Here is a 21,258-nt window from a genome sequence, read left to right as displayed (position 1 = left end):
CTTTATTTGTAGGTGTTTGCTATGGTGTCTGAAAAGTATTATCTAATTACTAAAATAGGTAAAATAATTAATTTTAAATTTAAAAGTATAAAAGTTAAAAAAATTTAAATATTTTAAAGTTATTATAATAAATAATTTAGACAAAAGTTAAACACCAACCAAAGGAAAGGCACCATAGAATTGGCCTTATTTGTATTCGTTGCATGCTTAACAGTACAGTATATTTTTGCACTCTATATATAGTAGATTTTTCTTGTTTGAACATGCTTTGCTTGTACTCATATATAGGTCTTTGCTAGCTTAATTATTTACAAGACACTTGATTGATCTAATCAACAAGTAACTACTATGCTTTATAAAATCCATATGGTGTGATTATTACTAATGCGAATAATGAAACAAATGATATTTATAATGAGGTAAATCATGTGTAGTTGTTTTTATGTGAAATTAGAATGAGACTCGTACGATGTGCGAGACGGTAAATTAATGATAGTATATAATAAATATTAGAAATTGTTATGTTTTATAGAATTAAATTAAATGTGTAAACTAAAGTTAAATTTGAAAGGTGTTTTATTTAAAATAATTTGTAATACAAAAGATTTGGATGTTAGAATGGTACAAAGTGATATTTTTATTTGGTGGTTTGATTTTTATATTTGCTTTTGTTGATGGACTTAGTGTTCTTATATAGTGTTTGTCCTCCTTTTTCTTTATTAGTTGTTGTTTTCTTCTTTCTGTCGTAGATTTTTGTGAAGACATATTTTTTATGAATTGTTGAGTTGTATACACTTTCTATTATGTTGTTTGTTCTATCTTTGCATGCAGAGGCGAAGCTTAGTTCAGACAATGAGGGGCTATGGCTCCCCAAACTTTTATTAAAACAATTAGTAATACTTCTTCAAAAAATAAAAAATAGTTCAGTTGGCTCAAATATTTTAGTATAACTTAAAATACCAAAGTTCAATCTTCATCTCTTGCTTTTATTGCACAATAATTTTTAGTTTTAAACATTCAAAACATGTTGGATTTGGACTGAACTGAGTGTATTCGCATTTCGCAGCTCTCTATCCAATAAGCAACACTCATTCTACCTTTGAGTTCAAATATAAAAACTTAAGTATTTTTTATTTATGTAATTTAATATTATTTTATATTTTACTGTTTATTTAATTTAATTTTTTATATGATAAAAAATATTAGAATATTCAATAAGTATTGATATTATTGTATTTATATAAGTTGATAAAAAAATTGAATAAATATTATAAATTTTAATATTTGTCCTTCTAACTTTTTTTTTTACATATTTTACAAGATATATATTCAAATTTTTATATAAAATAATCATAAAAAAAATCAAAGAATTGATGCATTTTTTAAGAGGAATGCTAATATTTAAGAAGGAGAACATATAACTTTTACAATATTAACACCTGTAAATAGTTTTTCTACTTTAATGAATCACGAAGAAAATGAGATACAACCTTCAAAAGTTTAAAGAGTTGCATCTGATGAATTTGATCTTAATTCTTTGGAACGAGACCCTGGAAAACGGCTTTAAATTTGGCAATATCACCCAAATCAGAGAGATGATGTTAGACGAACTTATCTTAAATGGGTCCATATCAAAAGCATCTTGACAATTATTCTATCTGGCCCCCCAAAATTTTATTTCAAGTTCCGCCACTGTTTGCATGCATGTTCTTCCTCCGAAGATATGTCATGAATTTGTATAATTTTCTTTCACCTTAATCTCTTGATGGGTATGTGATCTTCGTCTGATAATATTAGTGTTGGCGAAGTTGGTTCCTATAATTAATAAATAATTTAAATTAGAAATAAAAATGATGTCTTGAATAAGTAAATTTTTTCTGGAATATTACCTATTTTATTTGTTGCAATGGGTATTGAGGTTTAGTGTTTTTTGTTGGAACAAATGTCTTGGTAATAGTATATTGTTGACAATCTTTTTTGAGATTAAAATCATTTACTTTGACTTCAAATATAAGTGTAAGGTTGCACAAATTTTTCAATTGAGATGGTGTTTTAATGTCATTATTTTTCTGGAGTGTTATTATATTTGAAACAGTTGTGCCTAACACTTTTTTTTCTTCACCATCAAATAGTACAAAAATTATTGTAGCACTTTGATCGGAAATAAGTATTAGATTAGTAACTAATAATTTGATAGATAGGATTATGAAAAGTATATAAGATCACCTTATTATTGAAGAGAGTATATGATGATGATGGTGAATTGAAACTTAAATAAACGGTGGTTAAGATAGATCCCCTTTTTATTGTCTAAATAACCATTTTCCTTACACATTATACTTGAATTATACCTAGTTTAATTACTATTAATCTAGTTCAAGTTCAAGTGATTTAGCATAAATCGGCCCAACAGAAACTACATATATGCAATAATTCAAATAACCATATTCTGTAGCTAATTACATTAAACCAAATTCGTGATTACTTCCCTAAATCTTAGTACCTTACTACCACAACCCACATTCCACTTAACAAGGTCAACGTATCAAATCTAAAAAACACAATTTCTGGCATTTCGACAAATTCTACCTGAAACCACGGATCCACCTGGAAAAAAAATCGGAAGCAACAAGCAACAAGAGATTCTAAAACCTCAACACTATATAAACTGAAACAAAAAATTAACGCAATTTTAAAATATCACTGCGTGAAGTTGGAAGATGGAAGAACTACAAAAATTGAAGTTGCTGAGAGGACATGTAAACATAGTAATCCGAAAGAAAAAAGCTAGAAACAAAGAGAAAATTAAAATTGAAGGCGAGAAACTGCTGATAAGAAAAGAGTTGAATGAAATGAAACTTACGAGAACTTAGATCGGCGAGAAGATCGAGTAGAGAAAGATGAAGATAAGAGCATAGAGAGTAGAAGATCGAAACTCTAATTTTTGCAGCAGAAAAAAAAAAAACCGATAATGTGTTGGATATGGAAGATTTTTTTAATTTTTTTTACACCAATTTCTGAGTAAAATTGTTTTCTGCGTTGTCTTTGCAAATTTTCTTTGTTTCGTACTTGGTGGATGCTACGGTGAGAATGAAAACTTTTTTCCATGGTTCTGAAAAATGTTAATATTAATATTCATGTAGTTTCTACAAAAATTTATGACATAAATAATTTTTATAATGATATAATTCCATTCTATATTTATATCAAATAGATACATATAAATTTAAGAATTTGAAAATATAACCTTTTAATTAATGAATATTTTGAGTCTAATTATATTAAAATAATTAATATTATTTTTTTCTAACTGTACTATTTCCTTTTTTTTTTTTGTGGTATTATTTCTAACTGTACTATTACTACAATACTACTATTCCCCTTTTTTCCTTTTCAAAGTTCTTTTGAGTTTTTAATCTAAAAATTCATGCCATACTAACAATAAAAATCAATGTAAGTCACCAAAAAAAATAAAAATCAATGTATTGGGCCCAAGTCCTAAATTTCACTATCTAATCTCCCTTACCAACCCACACACCTAATGTTAGTTAATGATATTTCTCCCAAACAGATAATGAGAACATGACACAAAAACAAAAACTAATAACGAGAACATTAAGGCAGTTCACAGCCAACCCAAAAACAGTGTCCCATGAGCAAACCGTCTCCATACCCATGTTGCACTAATATGCACATGCTTACTTTTATGATCAACACCAAAAAACTTTATTTATTTTTACAAGTTCAAATTATTTGCTCTAAATAATTAATGTCAATGAGAGTGTGAGACCAAATAATAATAATAATAATAATAATAATAATAATAATAATAATAATAATAGTTAATTCATTTTAAAATTACTATTGTTCTAAAAACAAAGATAAACTAACTTTAATGAAGGGAGTTAAAATACCAAATGCAACTTTTTTATTAATTTTTTACCATCTAAATATAGTGCTATTATTAGCAAATTATAGTTTTCTTTTCTAGAATGATCATGCGTTGTTATAATAAATTGAGGTAAATGTTAATATAATAAAATAATATTTAAATTATAATTTTACAACAAGGTTATTAAAATAAAAACAAAAAACATAAATTTAATGTTATTTTATTTATAAAAACAATATCACAGTTAAGTTTTTAATCTTTAATAATATGAAATTAATACCTATATGTATAAATAGGGTTAACTATCAAAAAGTCCCCAAATTATTTAAATGCTGACAAAAATATATCCAAATTTTACTATCGATAAAAATGTCTTTAAATAATTTAAAAACGTAATAAAAATGTCCAACAGTAAATATATATTTACAAAAAAAATCTTAAAAATTGAATTTTGATGTGAATTTTTACAAATATCAATATTTAATAAAATAAATTAAATATTAAGAGTACATAAAGAATACATTATAATTATTAATTATAATATTAATAGAAATTTTTAATGAATAAAAAATAAAAAATTAAAAACTTTTATGTATTCTTACCGTAATTAATTACTGTCAACATTAAATTAACATTTACTGATATTGTGAATGAATTTTTCTGCACTAATATTTATCTATGTTTTGTTAAACATTATAAATATTTGGATAGAGATGGAGATTGGAATTCGTGATTTACCAAGAGTGCCGTGTTCTTTTTATTATTTTTATGATACGACTGTAGGGCATGTCGTGTCATCCCTGGACTCAGAGGAATTCCCCTACCCCATTTGCAGGCTGGAATAGAGGATCCACACGACTCTGAGTTTGAGTTTGGCGATTTCTTACCTCCTGATGAGTTTGCCATCTATGTTCTGGCTACATTACATGTTTTATCTCGAGCTGCCTCGTGTCCCTCCCACAGGTTATTGTCTTCAGTCCCGGTATCTTTTAGTCCTATTCCATAGAGTTTGGATGACCGTTCTTCTGATAACATTGATTACGTAATGAAAGATATGTCTATGCTTTTGATATTGATATGTAGTGAGAGGTATGTCTATGTTTTATTCAGTAATTTATTTTATTATTATTAAACCACTTTTTTACCTTAATTCATGAAAATAATTAAAAAAAAAATCTCCAAACCTATAAATTTAGTTTAATAGAATACATAAATTTAATTTTAATTTTAATTTTTATTATTTTATCTTATTTTATTCTTATTTTATTTTTTATTTTTTATAGACAAATATTTTATATATATTTAATTTTATTTTCATAAATTTTAATCAATCAAAAATTTTATTCTTTATCTTAACGTACTCTTTACGTACTCTTTCAGTTTTATTAATTATATCTCCAGCAGCATGATGTTCCTTCCCAGATACTGGTGTCCTCAACCCAGTATATGGTATCTTCAATCCTTCATCACAGAATTCGAATGACATCACAGGATTTTCTGGTGGTATTGACATGTAAGGACTGTTAATCAAAATACATATAAAAAAAATATAGTTTTGGAGGTTTTAAAGATATATAATGTTTTTAATAGTGCATTTTCTTTCAACTTAGTCCTATAATATGATATTTCATGTATGAATAAGTTATTGATATTATTTATTAGTAAGAAACTAAATTTTTAAAATGACCATATTATTAACACACAACTACACAAGACAGAAATAAGCACCAAAATATTATGGGATAAAACATTATTTTAAAATAATATTATTATTATTAATGACATATAAAATATTAAAATTGTATTAACGTTAATTGAATTATATTATTAGAATAAAAAATTACAAAAATTAAAATAAGTGAAATTTATTAATTTTAATTAGTTAAATTAGTATAAAATAAAAAAATGATTAATCAAGTTAAATAAATCAAAAAATATTACGGAACAAATATCACAATAATTATGTTATTAATTAAAAAAATCAATTTAAATTTTTATTTAAAATAGATAATTAAAAATTACCAATAAATAAAAAAAATAAAATATAATAAAAAATAATTTTAGTAGTATAAATATTTAAATTAAATTATTTTATACAGTTTTTTTCTTTTACCTTATTATAATTTAAGTTTAGAATAACAGATTTTATAATTTTAAAAGTATGTAATTAGTAACCACAATTAATGACAAAAACTAATAACAGTTTTTTTATGTTTTTTCTTTTATCATCATTAAATTTCAAGTATTTTTTAGACATAATTTAACACATGGTCAAATAAGGTTTTTTTATTTAAATAAAAAATTTATTATTTATCATTTTTATTAAAAGTGGGAAGAATAATTATTATTTTGTGTATTATTGTATTATAATTTTGCATTTTATGCTAGAAATGGGAGGGGGAAATGAAGGCTGATTTTTTTAGAAATGAAGAAATATCGTGCGTATTTGTGTAATAATACTCTTTAACGACAATTTGGTGTGTTTCTCTCTCTCTCTCTATATATATATATAAAATAGTCAAAATTATTAAAATTTATTTTTTAATTTATCACTTAACTATTAATTTAAATTTTTTTAATTTAATAATCCAACAATATATTTTATCTTATATTTTTAAATATTAATAAATAACTAATAACAAAAAACAATCAATTATGATAATCCTCTAACATTTCCTTCTCTATATATATATCGTCTTTATGTGCGACAAGAATTTAAAATTAATATTTCTGTATCTTTTTCTATTTTGTTTTGTTATGTATTGGTGCTTTGTACACGATAAGTAATTATATATTAAAAATGATTTGAAGTATTATATTTTCTTAAATAGTTAAATTTATTTAGGAGTAAGTATGATTTTGGTTCCTAAAGTTAAAGTTCAGAATCGAAATCGTTCCTGATGTAATTTTTTATTTAAAATCGTCCTTAATGTTACATTTCATTTTAAAATTGTCCTTTCTAATAATTTTTTTTGTTAATGACAAAAGTACCCTTTTTTTACCATCTCATTCTTCTTGTTCTTCTTCTTCTTCCAGGAGAAGCTTGTTCTTCTTCTTACAGAACAAACAAATCCTTCTTCCATTAACAAATTAAAAATACCAGGAACAAAAACCAGATTCAACAAAACCAACAACAATTCAGGAAAGAAAAAGAACAAAACCAATGAACAGCAATTCAGAAATCAAAACAAGAACAAAACCAATCAACAACAATTCAGAAATCAAAACAAGAACAAAACCAACAATGATTCAACAAATCAAATTCAGATTCAACAAATCAAGTTCAGATTCAACAAAGAAGATGCATATGCAGAAGCACTCAAGCAGAAGCAGAAAGTAGAAGACGAAGCAGAAGATGCAGAAGCAGAGCAGCGGCGAGGCGGCGTAAAGCAGTGGCAAGAACGCGGCGGTGAGGAGCAGCGGAGCGGAAGCCGAGGCTCTCTCCCTGGCTCGCGACGGCGACGGCAGCTCCAAGCTTCGCCGGTGCCGGCAGCTCCAAGAAGAAGAAGGAAGCAGATTCAGAAGAAGAGGCAGAACCACCGTACCGGAGCAGCGGCGTGGTCAAATCGGCGGCGACGGCGAGCCCTAGCGGCGTGGTCTCCTTTCTTTCGGCGACGGTGACGGCAGCTCCAAGCTTCGCCGGCGCTGTCCCCCTCCCCCCTTCCCCTTCCCCCTCCCCCTCTTCCCTTCCCCTTTCCCTTCGTATACCCTTTTCTCCCCCCCCCCACATGCATTTTCTTCCTCCCCCAACACGCGTTTTCTTTTATTTTTTTTAAATTTTATAACTTTTATTATTAAAATAAGAATAGGGGTAGTTTTGGAATAACATAAAAAAATTTATTAAAAGGGACGATTTTAATACGGAAAAAAACGTTAAGGATGAAAAATTACATTGGGGACGGTTTCGATTCTGAGTCTCAACGTTAGGGACCAAAACAGTACTTACCCCATTTATTTAAGTTATGCTCACTAATAATAAATGTAAATACTCACTGTTTGGAATGGGTAAAGGAATTAAAAACTGCTCTGCTACTAGAGTTTTTTTTTTTGTTAAGGTTTGCAAAAAAAATTCAAATTTTACAAGTTTTGCTCATAAAGTGCTTAAAGATAACCATGGCAGCTTCGCCTACTTATCAAGATTACGATAAATTCATACATGAGAATAAAGGGGATCAGGTTTTTCACTTTGAGGATGAAGATATTAAGGAAGGAATGGAAAAATGCACAAAAAATTTGGTGTGCAGACTCATGGTAAACAGACAATTCAGTGTTGGAACTATTAAAGTGGTACTATATGCTCTATGGAGACAACCAGAGGGCTTCAAGGTGATGAACCATGGAAGGAATCTATTCCAATTTTTCCTTGAAAAAGAAATTGACCTGGTTCGAATAAAGAAGGGAGCATCGTGGCCGTTTAAAAATTACATTCTAAACCTACAGAAGTGGTCCGTAGAGATTGAGATTAATGAGAAAGAATTTACTTTGGTTTTCATATGGGTGCATATGTGGGGGCCACTTGAGCAATACAAGACGGTAGGTTTAGGGAGAAAGGTGGGAGAAGCGATGGGAAAGGTCATATATGATGATGTGTTCACTATGAGAGGGAAAGAAGAAATAATTCTCAAAATTCAAATACTGTTGGATATAACTAAGCCTTTGAGAAGGGTTTTAAAAATTGCAAGTAGAAATAACAAAGTGATAGAGACTCAGATCAAGTATGAAAGAATTGAAAACTTCTGCCACTACTGTGGCTGTGTAGGGCATGAAATCAAAGCTTGCGGTCAATATTTGGAGGACTTGGTGAATGGAAGTCAATAGGAGGAACAGTGGGGACCTTGGCTACAAGCTGAACAACTTGGGAGAAGAACTAGGAATCAAAAGGAAAATCAGCACCCAAATTGGAGAATCAAGGCTGAAGAAGGGAGAGAGAGAGATCAAACAAACCAACACCGGTGTGTTTAATCAAAGGTTTTGCCAACTCATCTGTCCAGGATAATAATTCACAAGTGCGAGAGGAAGAAGATGAAGTGCAGAGCAGAAAGAATTGTAATAATACAGTGGGAGAAAATGGAAGTGCATTGGAGGATCAAAATATTTTGGGAAACAAGGAGAATGTGGATGAAAATAGAGCTGAACAAATTCACAAAATCAATTTGGATTATACATTTTTCATTGGAGTAGGGGAGGAATCTGGAGGTAATAAGAGGACAGGAAGAATAATATGAAACATCTAGCAAGGAAGAAATATTCTTTCAAATCAAATTTGGAGTTTAAGTGACAATCTAAAGATGCTGGTGAAGACTCACAAAATAAAAAATCATGCTCGGAAGAACAACATTTGGCTAAAAAGGGAGAGGGTGCCGTCGATAATTTGGTACCCCAAGAGACATGAAGATGGAAATGTGGAACTGTCCGGGTTTGGGAAAATTCCTGATATTCCTGACAGTTCACAACATCAAAGGAATTTTTAAATCTCATTCCTCCGAGATTTTATTTTTATGCGAGACAAAGAACAATTCCTTGACAGTGGAAGGTGTGCTGCAAAAATTCGAATACAATTCTGTGTTCTTAGTGGACCAGATTGGGTTGGAAGGTGGTCTTGTGAAAGTGTGAAAAGATAATATTCAAGTTCAGATTCTCAAACATGATAATTTTTTCATCCATTTCACAGCTGATGATCAACAAGCAGAGCAAAAATGGGAGGTTATAGGAGTGCACTTGAGTATGGAAGAGGTGAGAAGGATTGAGCAATATAATCTAGTGTTACAGCTTATGGACATTGGTGGAGATAAATTAGTTATCATAGGAGATTTTCAATGCAATCAAAGCAAATCACGAGAAGGAGGGTGGCAGAGCAAAATCAAGTATTTCCATACAAAAATTCAATGATTTCATCAATGATGGAGGTTTAATTGATTTGGGTTATGAAGGGAATAAGTTCACGTGGAGTAGTCGGCAATTCAGAGGAAAGCTTGTTAAAGAGAGGCTGGATAGAGCCTTAGCAACTAATGCTTGGAGAGATGATTAGCCGAATGCTGTGGTCATGCACTTGGAGGACACAGGATCTAATCATAGACTAATTTTATAAAGTTCAGAGATGGAAAGAAAGAGATTTAAGAGAAGATTCAAATTTTAAGAAAGATGGTGTGAGATGGAGGATGTTACTACCATTGTGAAGTAGGTTTGGAGAGAAAGAGCGGAGGGTTCACCAATGTTTCAACTTGCAACTAAACTGAAAAAATGTAGACATAAACTTGTGGATTGGCAAATGTCTTCCTTCTCTAACTCTAAGGTCAGAATTCTTAATATCAAAGAGAATTTGGCTAAAGAAGTAGAAAAGGGAGAGCATGCCAATGGTACCATAATCCAAAACCTAGAGGCTGAATTAGAGGAAGCTCTGAACCAAGAAGAGAGATATTGGCGAGAAAAATCTAGAGTTAATTAGCTGAATTGGGGCAATCGAAACGCTAAATTCTTTCACTCCAAGTTTCAAGCAAGGAATATAAGAAATAGAATATAGTCTTTGGAGGACGAAGAAGGGAATACAGCAACAGAGGTGGAAGAAATAGCAAAAACAACCCAGAAGTATTTTGAGACTCTTTTTACCTCAAGCAACCTGAAGAACCCAGCCGAAGAGATTCAGGGTATTTCAAAGAAAATAGATGCAGTGACTAACTGGAGGTTAGTCAGACCAGTGACAGAAAAAGAGATCAAAGCGACAATTTTTTCTATCAACCCCTTCTCTGCATGTGGGGATGATGGATTCACTGCTAAGTTCTATTAGACTTTTTGGAATGTGATTAAGGAAGATGTCATCAGAGCAGTTAGAAATTTTTTCTCTAGAGGTAAACTACTTAAGGCTTTTAATCACATAAATATCTGCTTAATTCCTAAAATTTCAAATGCTAGTAATATGAAGCATATTAGACCTATAAGCCTTAGTAGTGTATTTTATAAAATTATATCTAAGATCTTGGTGCATATGTTGCAATTTGTTATGAATAGATTGATTAGTGATACACAAAGTACTTTTGTTAAAGGAAGACTGACTAGTGACAACGTATTAATTGCACATGAAATTATGCATTTTCTAAAGAACAAGAAATATGGGAGTCATGATTTCGCTTTGAAGATTGATATGAGTAAAACATATGATAGGGTGAAAAGATCTTTCATATGGTCTATGATGAGAAAGCTAGGCTTTTGTAATAAATAGGTGGATTGGATTAAGGAGTGTGTGACGACAGTTTCTTATTCTGTTACTGTGGATGGTCAACCTCATGATTTCTTTAAACCATGTAGAGGGGTGCGACAAGGCGACCCCTTCTCCCCTTACCTTTTTCTATTTTGTGCATATGAACTTTCCCATCTACTCCACATAGGAGAACAGAGACAAGAATTTTTTGAATTGAGACTTAATCACCGATGCCCCAAAATCAATCACTTATTTTGCATATGACTCAATACTGTTTAGTAAGACTGCTGAAGAAGATTGTCGGGGACTAATTCAGATTTTACAGAGTTATGAGGAGATTAGTGGTTAGAAAGTCAACTTGGATAAATCATCAGTGTTCTTTAATTAGTAGAAACACACCAGTGCATGTGCGAGATTCCCTAGCTAACATACTCCAAGTTTCTCATATTGGCAATCAAGATAAATATTTAGGATTTTCGTCAGTCATCTAAAGGTCTAAAAGGGCTACATTTAATTACATAAAGGATAAGGTTATACAAAAGCTTCAACACTGGAAAAGGACTTTACTTTCATCAAGTGGCAGGGAGGTGTTAATCAAAGTCGTTACAACTGTTGTACCACTTTACACCTTAAACTGCTTCAAACTTCCGGAAATGCTACTCGAAAAAATTCAGAGGGTAATTCAAGAATTTTGGTGGGGACAAAAGGAAAGAGAAAGGAGGATGCAGTAGATAATTTGAAGAATTACTTTTAGGCCGAAAGAATAAGGGGATTGAACTTCAAGAATCTAAAAGCCTTCAATCTTGCTATGTTAGCTAAGCAAGGGTGGAGACTACTGACTAGACCTAATTTCCTGATTTCTAAGATTTATAAAAGTAAATACTACAGATTTTCTAATTTTCTACGGACTGAGACAGGAACCAATGGGTTGCAAAACTAATGCAAATGTAGAATACACTCTACAATAGGTTGCAAAACTAATGTTACCAAACAGACAATAGAATCAAACAAAAAATAAAAGAACATTTCAGTCAAGAAACAGCAGAGGTAATTGTTAACACAAAAATTATAGAAGGAGAAAACTACATTACCTGACTGAAGGAGAAGAAACGAAGTTATTTAGTCTCATCTGGTTATAAACTTGCATTTCAGATTTATCATCCTCTAGTAGAATTTCTCCCTGTTCAGTGCCAAAAAAAATCTATATGGCCAAAAATATGGAATCTCAAAAGCCAACCCAATGTAAAGAATTTTGTATGGAAGCTAATGCATAATGGATTACCAGTCAAATTAAAGCTCCACACTCGAATTTCCCAAATTAACCTTATCTGCCCACAGTGTAACTCAGCAGAATAATTGAACTCATATTGTTTGTTGGTCTCTCCAGATTCAGTAGAAGTTTGGAGGCTATTGGGTATTCATCTCCCATCAGTTACCAATGAGCCTTGTAGTGATGGAAAGAATTACAAAATCAGAACAAAGGAAGAAGACAATTGAAGGAGAAAAAGGAACTTGTAGTTAACTAAGCATGGCAGATTTGTAAATCCATAAATGAGCAAGTTTTCGAAAGTAAGAGGAAGTTACTTGTGGAAGTTGTTAACGATGCTAGAAAGTTCATGGAAGAGTGCACTGCTCTTTGCCTTTCCATTTCCTTTTCTTAAAGATGACTTTACCAATTTCTTTTATTACTTCAATTGATAGTTATTTTAATTGATTGGTGAAACTTTTTCATGTTTGGCATTATTATGTGTGATGTCCGTTTTTGGACCAATTTTTATTCAATGAATAAAAGTAACTATCTTGAATAAAAAAAACCTAAAACAGATAAATTTTATATTTATTACTTGTAGTTTCATTGATATAAGATCGAGTGAGCATAGTCCGAGTTTGAATTTGAATCTTCTAGATTTTGAATTTTTAAGGGGATAAAATGTGATTTTTTACTCTTAATCTGAATCTTCTAAATTTTGAATTTTTATTTAATGGGATAAAATGTGATTTTTTACTCTTAAGTTTTTTTCTTGGTCTCACTTATAAAATAAAGAGTGAACTATCAACTCAATCCCTATCCGTTTCTCAGAATGACAACGCAATCCTTTAAGATAAAAACGATCCACTTCGGTCCCTATCCTCTATTTTCGTGACACAATGCGGTCCTTGTGGGTGTTTCTCCGTCAACTCTGAACAGAAAATGCCGACGTGTCAGGTGTAAGGCTGAGTTGTCACGTCATGCTTGCTGAGGTGGTCCTTATGTGGACAATCAGAAATAGACAAGGGCCTAATTGTCTCTAAATTCAAATTTGTTAGGAGTTTATTTGTCTTTATTCTTGAAACAATATCTTTTTTAAATTATTTTTTTATTCATTATATTAATATTCTTTTATAATAAATTGTTGAATATATAGTATAATAAATATAAATTAATTAATAAATTATTTAAATTTAAAAATATTATTTATTATGAAATTAAATAAATAATTCTCAAATATAATTTTTAAATATATAAATAATAAACACTAAAATACGGTTAATATATTAATAATAATAACTCTATGATATACTACTAGTATTATGATCTAGATAATTTTCACAATAAAATAAAAACTAATAAATACATTATTTGATATATAGTAAAAAATTTTTGAGTAATAACAAACTTAATTTTTTATCTTTTTAAACTAAATTAATAATTCAATTTGATATGTTTGCACTAAATTATACTATTAGTAGGATACTAAATTAAATTATTTTATACCGTTTTACTTTTTATCTTATTATAATTTAAGTTTAGGATAATAGATTTTATAATTTTAAAAATATGTAATTAGTAACCACAATTAATGATAAAAAAACTAATTCTAAATAGCCTTCATTTGTATTTTTATAACATAATTAAAGCACAATCTATAATTTTTATTTTGTTAGTAATCAACATTTTTTAAACTTTTTGGTTGAGTCATTGTATTTTACGATTGACAAATTTTAAAAAAAAATTGTGATGAATTATTACAATCATAAATAATTAATAAAATAAAAAAAATTATAAAAATAAATCAAATAAAAGATAAAAAGTAGAGTAGAAATGTATTGAAATTAAAAATTTATCAATTGTGTTATAAATTCTAAAAATTTATATTTTATTATATAATCAATTTTGTTACTTACTCCAATTTTATTATCTCCTTGTATCTAAAAAAGTATATATAATGGTACACTTATTTTAAAGAAAACAAAACTCTTCAAATATATTGTATAATGTATAATTTAAGAATAATAAGATAAATAAATATCTAGAATTTTATAATAATATTTAAAATTTTCAATAATAATAATACAAAATGTTCAAATATACCAAAACGAATTCTAGATCTCAATTCAATAATTGTCCTTTGCACATCTTATTTGAATTTGAATTTTAAAACTTAATTTGTATATTTTTTTCCTTCTATATATATTATTTTTGACAAAAACAACAAGGAAAAAAACTATCAGACAAAAAAATATTGTATCAAAAAATTATTATAAGAAGATTTATAATTAGAGAAAAAAAAAGCATTAATAATAATAAAGAATAAAAAATAAGCTCATATTAAAGAATGCTAGAAAAGAGATAATAAAGTTCATATTAATAATAATAATGCTAGAAATAATGTTGCTGCTTTAGTTTTTTAGCCGCTGCCTTTGGCTATCGTTTAATTAAAAAAAAAAGAATAATTCGAGAAAACGAAAATAGCAAAATCAATAGTAACTATACAAATTAAAATACATAGGAAAAAAAATTTATTATATGATAGAATTAACTATACAAATTAAAATACATAGAAAAAAAAATTTATTATATGATAGAATTAACATGAGTATAGTTTATCATTAAATAAACAAAGTTAACACAAAACAAAATTACACGTAAAGAGAAAAAAATAAAAAAAAAATAAACAATAGCAAAAGTAAAAAAAAAAAGATTATTTTTACAATTTTGTTCTATCATGTTTATACTTTACCTATACTTTATATATAGAAGTAGGGTTGGCAATACATACCTTACTCACGGATATCCAACCCGTCCCAATTCGTTCAGGTAAAGTAGGCTATACCCGACCTGCTGCTGATAGAATAAAGAGCGGTCCGAATTTGCTTGCGGGTAGGATAGGGTACTTTACGGGTTTAGGGTGTATCCTATTCTATCCTACCCACACTCCTAATATATAATACTTATATTTTGAAAATTATACATATAGTAAAGGAGGTGGATAGGATTGAAAAATTTTCAACATGTGAATAGAATAAGGCAGAATATTAATAAAAAAATCAACCCTATTCTACCCATTGTCAATCCTATATAGAAATCTTTGTGTTTGTCCAGGCATGGTTGGCAAGAATAGCCATGCTAGTATTTTATCTAGTATGCTCCAATGGTTGACAAGACCGTTAGTTGATGTTGCATGGAAGGAGAAGCAGGCCAAAACTCAAAATACATTTGGCTCGACAGGTTAGAATACTTGATGCTATCTTCCTTTTAGTTATTGATTTTTGGCATGCCATGATTATCAACGTATCTTCGTTTTATTGAAGCATGATAGGCAGAAGCTAAACACATTTTTCATTCTCTCCCTGTCCCTTGCATAAGGGTGTGAGGAATGCAAAATGACCAAATTATGTGATTCTACATGATCAAATATGAAAGGGAATTATAGAGTGTTTTACACACTAGACTTAGACCTATGCAAGATGGATTCATTTTTTTTAAAAGAAAAAATTATTAGCATATGATAGTTTTTTCTTCTTAAAGATAGAAATTATGTGCTAGTTTATTGATTCTCAATAGCATGTCATGTTAAGGTAATAAAGGATTCTAATCAGCATAAAATTTCATTATGCTAAAATTTTATATGAATGGCTACTTATCTCTCTTTCTCCTTTCCTCCCTTTTATAACGCTTCACGATGATGAATTTGAGTATTGATTAATAAGTTAATCCGTGATATTTTAAATTTGTTAATATTATATTACAGTTTTCGCCGTATAGATATATCTTAAAATATTTTTTGCATACAGATTTTGTCAATCAAATTATATTAAATATATTAAAAATTTAAACATAATAGTAAAGGATTGTAAAAAAGTTACTTGTAGATTAAAAATCAGTTATTATATATGTGCATAAATAAATGTATTATTTTATCTATTTTTAATATGTATATTTTATATCAATATATATATACTATACAAGTGACAAATTTTTTTAATGTGCAGCATAGTTAAATACAAAGTGTTTTTTTGATACACAAATTTTCAATATTTAATGATTAAGTAAGATGTGTTTATGACTTTAAATTCCAATAAATTTTTATATTTTCGTAAGTAAAATTGGGTTTATCTTTTCTAAAATAAATAGATTTATAGAGAAAAATAAATACTTTTGAATTATAAACTTTTATTTGAGTGTTTTAAAAATAATTTAAAGATAATAAATCACATTTTTACTTTGCAAATCTTATTTCAGAGAAGTCAAATTAAGGAAACTTAATCTTGTGTCTAATAAGGAAATTATATATAGAAAAAAAAAAGAGGAAATTCATGCTAAAGAGGTCATGCTATGGCCATTGTTTTGCTTTATCAATAACATATTAACTTTCCTGAGGTAATTAATCACTGGTTTGAGTTTAATAACTATAATTACTTGGAAGTATAGTGCTTGCTTTGGAGGAAGTTGATGAGGCCTTTGAGTGCAATGTCTACATTTTCACTCTTCATCAACTCTCCTGCAATCTCAGCAGGTGTTGCATTAACCTTGTCCAACAAACCTTGTATGTCATCAAACATAGGATGATGATGGTTCTGAATTCTTAGGTAGTTAGAAGCCAGTGTCTTGAAAGCAGTGAAAGAGCAATATGACGTGTATGTGCAAGTCCATTCTACCAGGTCTCAACAATGCAGGGTCAAGACGTTCTTTGTGATTTGTTGTGCATATCACTATTCTTTCTTCTCCACAACTTGACCACAATCCATCAATGAAATTTAGTAGCCCCGACAGAGTAACCTTAATTAGAACAAACATATATACATAATTAAAATCACAAAATTTCATCACATGATGCTTATGTTTTGCATGCTTAGGTAGAATGTGGCTAATAGGAAACATAGAAAAACTAGAAAGATAAAAATCGATTTCTTAGAGATGCATTTTGTAGTTTCATGATTCACACGTAATGGTGCAGTGAGCGTGGAAGATCGAGATTGAAGAAAGGGTGTCGTTGATGCAAATTGGAGTTGTGATTTAATCGCAATGGCAAACACCCTCAATTCAGATCCAAATTCAGAGTTTTCTCCAGCAGAGCTTTAAAGCTTAGCACGGATTTTGAGCAAACTCTCAAATATGCAATTATCAAGTGCAAAATCAAGTGCTAATTTCTTATCAAATCCGTTAAGTGTTTATTACTTGCATCCAGGTGAGATTCCGGGAATCTCTATTGTTACTGTTATCTTGAACACTCAGAACTATAATTCCTGGTCTAGAGCTATGAGTTAGCTTTGAAATCAAAGAACAAACTAAGATTCATTGATGGAACTATACAAAAACCGAATAAGGATGATCTAACTTTTATAGCTTGGGATAAATACAACACATATGTTGTAGCCTAGATTAATTTGTCATTGAGTACTAAAATTGCACAGAGTGTAGTTTGGAATGAGATTGCTATAGATCAGTGGGTTGATTTAAAGCATAGGTATTATCATGGAGATTTGTTTAAGATTGCTAAGCTAGAAGAAGAATTACACACAATGAAACAGAGAGATTTAACCATTACAGGATACTACACAAAGATGAAGGCAGTTTGGGAAGAAATTGAAGGCTTCCAGCCAGTTCTTAAATGCAAGGATTGCAATGAAGAGTGTGATTGTGGTCTTCACACAATGAGAAATTACAGAAGAGAGAATTATGCGGTAAGGTTCTTGAGAGGCTTGAATGAGCAATATGGGACTGTGAGATCCCAGATAATGCTTATGAGACCTATTCCTACTATCAATGAAGTATTCTCTTTACTTACTCAACAAGAGAGGCAGCTTCATGGTCTAGATCAAGAGGTTAGAAGTTTTGCTGCAGTGGCAATTCAGTGCACAATTTTAACAACTATGTCCTTAGAGGAAGAGGACGAGGGGGACGAGCAAGGAGAACTGGAAGAGGTGGTGGAAGGGGCTCATCTAAGACGTTCATATTGTCACAAGGTAGGGCACCTTGTGGATACTTATTACCACAAACATGGATTCCTACCCCACCTCTAAAGGCAAAAATTATCACGGGAAGTGAACAATGCAGCTGTGACAAATCACATAGCCACCAAGATTGAAGGAAATAATGGTTATACATAGAAACAAGAGAAGAAGAGTGATGTTCAATCTTTGTCTAATCAGAATTTGAGAAACGCACTGCTTACCTTTCTTCAACAGGAGTGTACACAGCCTTTTCAAGGAGTAAATATGAGAGAAATCTGCCACACAATGCAGAAAAGAGAAGTATAATCTTAGAGACTTATACACTTTGCATGAGCTCCCATATTGCACATTTATTGTCAGTAAAAATTTTTTTTATCAAACTCTTGGGTGCTAAACACAGGTGCCACTGATCATATGTCACACTCAATGCATTTTTTTTACAACTTTTAGACATATTAGGCCAATTCTGGTCAAGTTACCAAATGGGACACAAACAATAGCACGAATAAGTGGAACTGTGGTATTTTCAAACACATTTTATCTCAATGATGTGCTGTATATACCAAGTTTTAACTTTAATTTAATTTTCATATCCAAATTTATAAAAAGCTTGCATTGTCAATATATTTTTACTGACCAATACTGTGAGATACAGAGCCAGAATTTCTTGAAGATGATTAGCACAGCTAGAGCAAAAAGAGGATTGTACATGATGCATTCACCATCTCAATTAGGCATTTCAACATTAGAGACAGCAGATATGAAGCATTTAAAATATCCATTGCATACAGCAAATTCAGGAAATTGCAGCAAAAGTATAACACTTAGTTTGAATACTAGGATTACAGATACAATTACACAAAATCAATATTTTTCAAATTTTTTAAATAATGATTTGTGGCATTATAGGCTAGGCCATGTACCACAAAGAAAATTAGAAATAATAGAACAAATTTATTCTTCTATACAGTGCAATAAAATTGCATATGATACACCTTGTGACTATTGTCATTTTGCAAAGCAAAAGCGTTTGCCATTTTCTCTTAGTGAATCAAGAAGCCAGAATAGTTTTGATCTTTTGCATATGGATATTTGGAGTCTTATAGCATCAGTTTCTTTACAAGGTTTTAAATATTTTTTAACAATTGTGGATGATAAAACAAGATTTGTTTGGGTTTATTTCATGAAGTTAAAGTCAGAAGCAAGCACTTTGATACAAAATTTTATAACATATGTTAAAACTCAATTTTTCTTTCTAAATCAATATACAGAAACTATTCTCTCTCTCTCTTCTTCCCCAATCATCTGAAGTTGATAGTCGAAAACTAATTAGATGCATGATTTGACAGATTTGATTAAATTGTTATCTAAAAATTTTCGACTATCAACTTCATATGAAAACAACAGCACGCCAATTTTCACCTAATGAGTGACATTTTAATAATACATAAGGTGCCAAAAGTGAGGTATTTTAAACAAAGTGGGATTCAAATTAAATGTTATATTTGAATAAAAAAAAAGTTTACCTTATCATCATCATCGGTTCCATCAGCATCTTTCCTATTGTGCAATTGAACAGAGCAATCAATGTCTTCAATGGCCAAAATTGACTTGCTTCCTGTTCCAATCAACAACCTCCTAAGATCTGAATTGAATTGCACTTCTTTCAAATCCAAGTCATATATATCAAACCTTAGATAGTTAGCCGTGGCAGCTATCAAGCTTGATTTCCCGGTACCTGGTGGTCCGTACAAAAAGTACCCTCTTTTCCAAGCCTTCCCAACTCTCTTATAATATTCTTTCCTCCTCAAAAACAAGTTCAAATCTTCCAACAACATTCTTAATAATACAACACAAACTCATTACTACATCGTATCTCGAATTAGATTAGTCATATTTTTATAACAATATTTAAAGTAACATTTTATTTTGTTAAACAAATCAGTCTCATTCTTGAGATAAAAATTTATGGACTAATTTGGTAACTAAAATTTGTTAGATATTAAAATGTAGGACAAAAAAATTTGAGAGACTAATTTAAGGTATTAAAGAGAGTTGTATCATACCTTTTATCTCTGGCTCCATTGCTATAGAATCAAAAGTTGAAGGGTGATTAAGAACAATAGAGTTCCAATAATCTGTTCCATTATAATCAATGGTGTGAAGCTTCACCGTCTTCTTCTCTTCTTCAATGTCCTTAGCCTTTTGAAGAATGTAAGGAAAGTAAGAACCCAAAACCATGTCCAAATGTTTCTTGTGAAATCTTACTTCAAAGTAACGAACTTCATAGGAAACACTATGATACTTTGATTACATGTGTCACAAATGTAGTTGTATTATTTGAAGAAATAGTGATAAGAGACTTATATAAGTAGGTCAAATAGTATGAAATTTGAATATTTGTAACGTAAAATTTATTATGATTAATAATATTATTATGACATTTGTAATATAGATGTTTATTATATTTAATGAGTTATTTATAGAAATTAATTATTGGGAATTATAAACTTATTGTATAGTTTATTACATTTAATGAGTTTTTTTTGTATAGTTTTTTTTTTACTGATTTGGAAATAATAGGTGATTTGGCAAAAATTGAGTGGTTGATTCTAAAATTTTGCCAAGTAAGCGACGTTGCTGACATGCCATTAGTAGGAAGAGAAACATGTCTTAAAAATAATATGGGTAAACTTATGTATCTACTTTTATATATTAAGAATAGATTAATAGTTAAAAATTATTAGATAATAATTTAATCAAATATATTAAGTTATTTAACGATTCTCAATTACTAACTTCATCACATGATATGTAAATTTTCACTTTATAATAATCACCTAACAACAATGTACATAACAACTAATAACAAAGAAAGTTCTTCTGGAGTAAGGATGATGGTAGTAATGGAATGGCATTAGTAAGATGGGAAGTGGTGCAGGTCCCTAAAAAACTA

The 21,258-nt window shown here is 29.7% G+C and overlaps 1 pseudogene; it reads right to left on the bottom strand.

Annotated features, from left to right (window-relative positions):
• Positions 1–16,763: 16,763 nt before the first annotated feature.
• Positions 16,764–20,972, bottom strand: LOC107637304 (AAA-ATPase At5g17760-like; annotated as a pseudogene).
• Positions 20,973–21,258: the final 286 nt, after the last annotated feature.

This window comes from Arachis ipaensis, chromosome B4, assembly GCF_059453495.1.
Source record: "Arachis ipaensis isolate K30076 ecotype BB chromosome B4, ASM5945349v1, whole genome shotgun sequence".
Lineage (NCBI taxonomy): Eukaryota > Viridiplantae > Streptophyta > Magnoliopsida > Fabales > Fabaceae > Arachis > Arachis ipaensis.
This window is presented reverse-complemented; position numbering and strand designations above follow the sequence as displayed.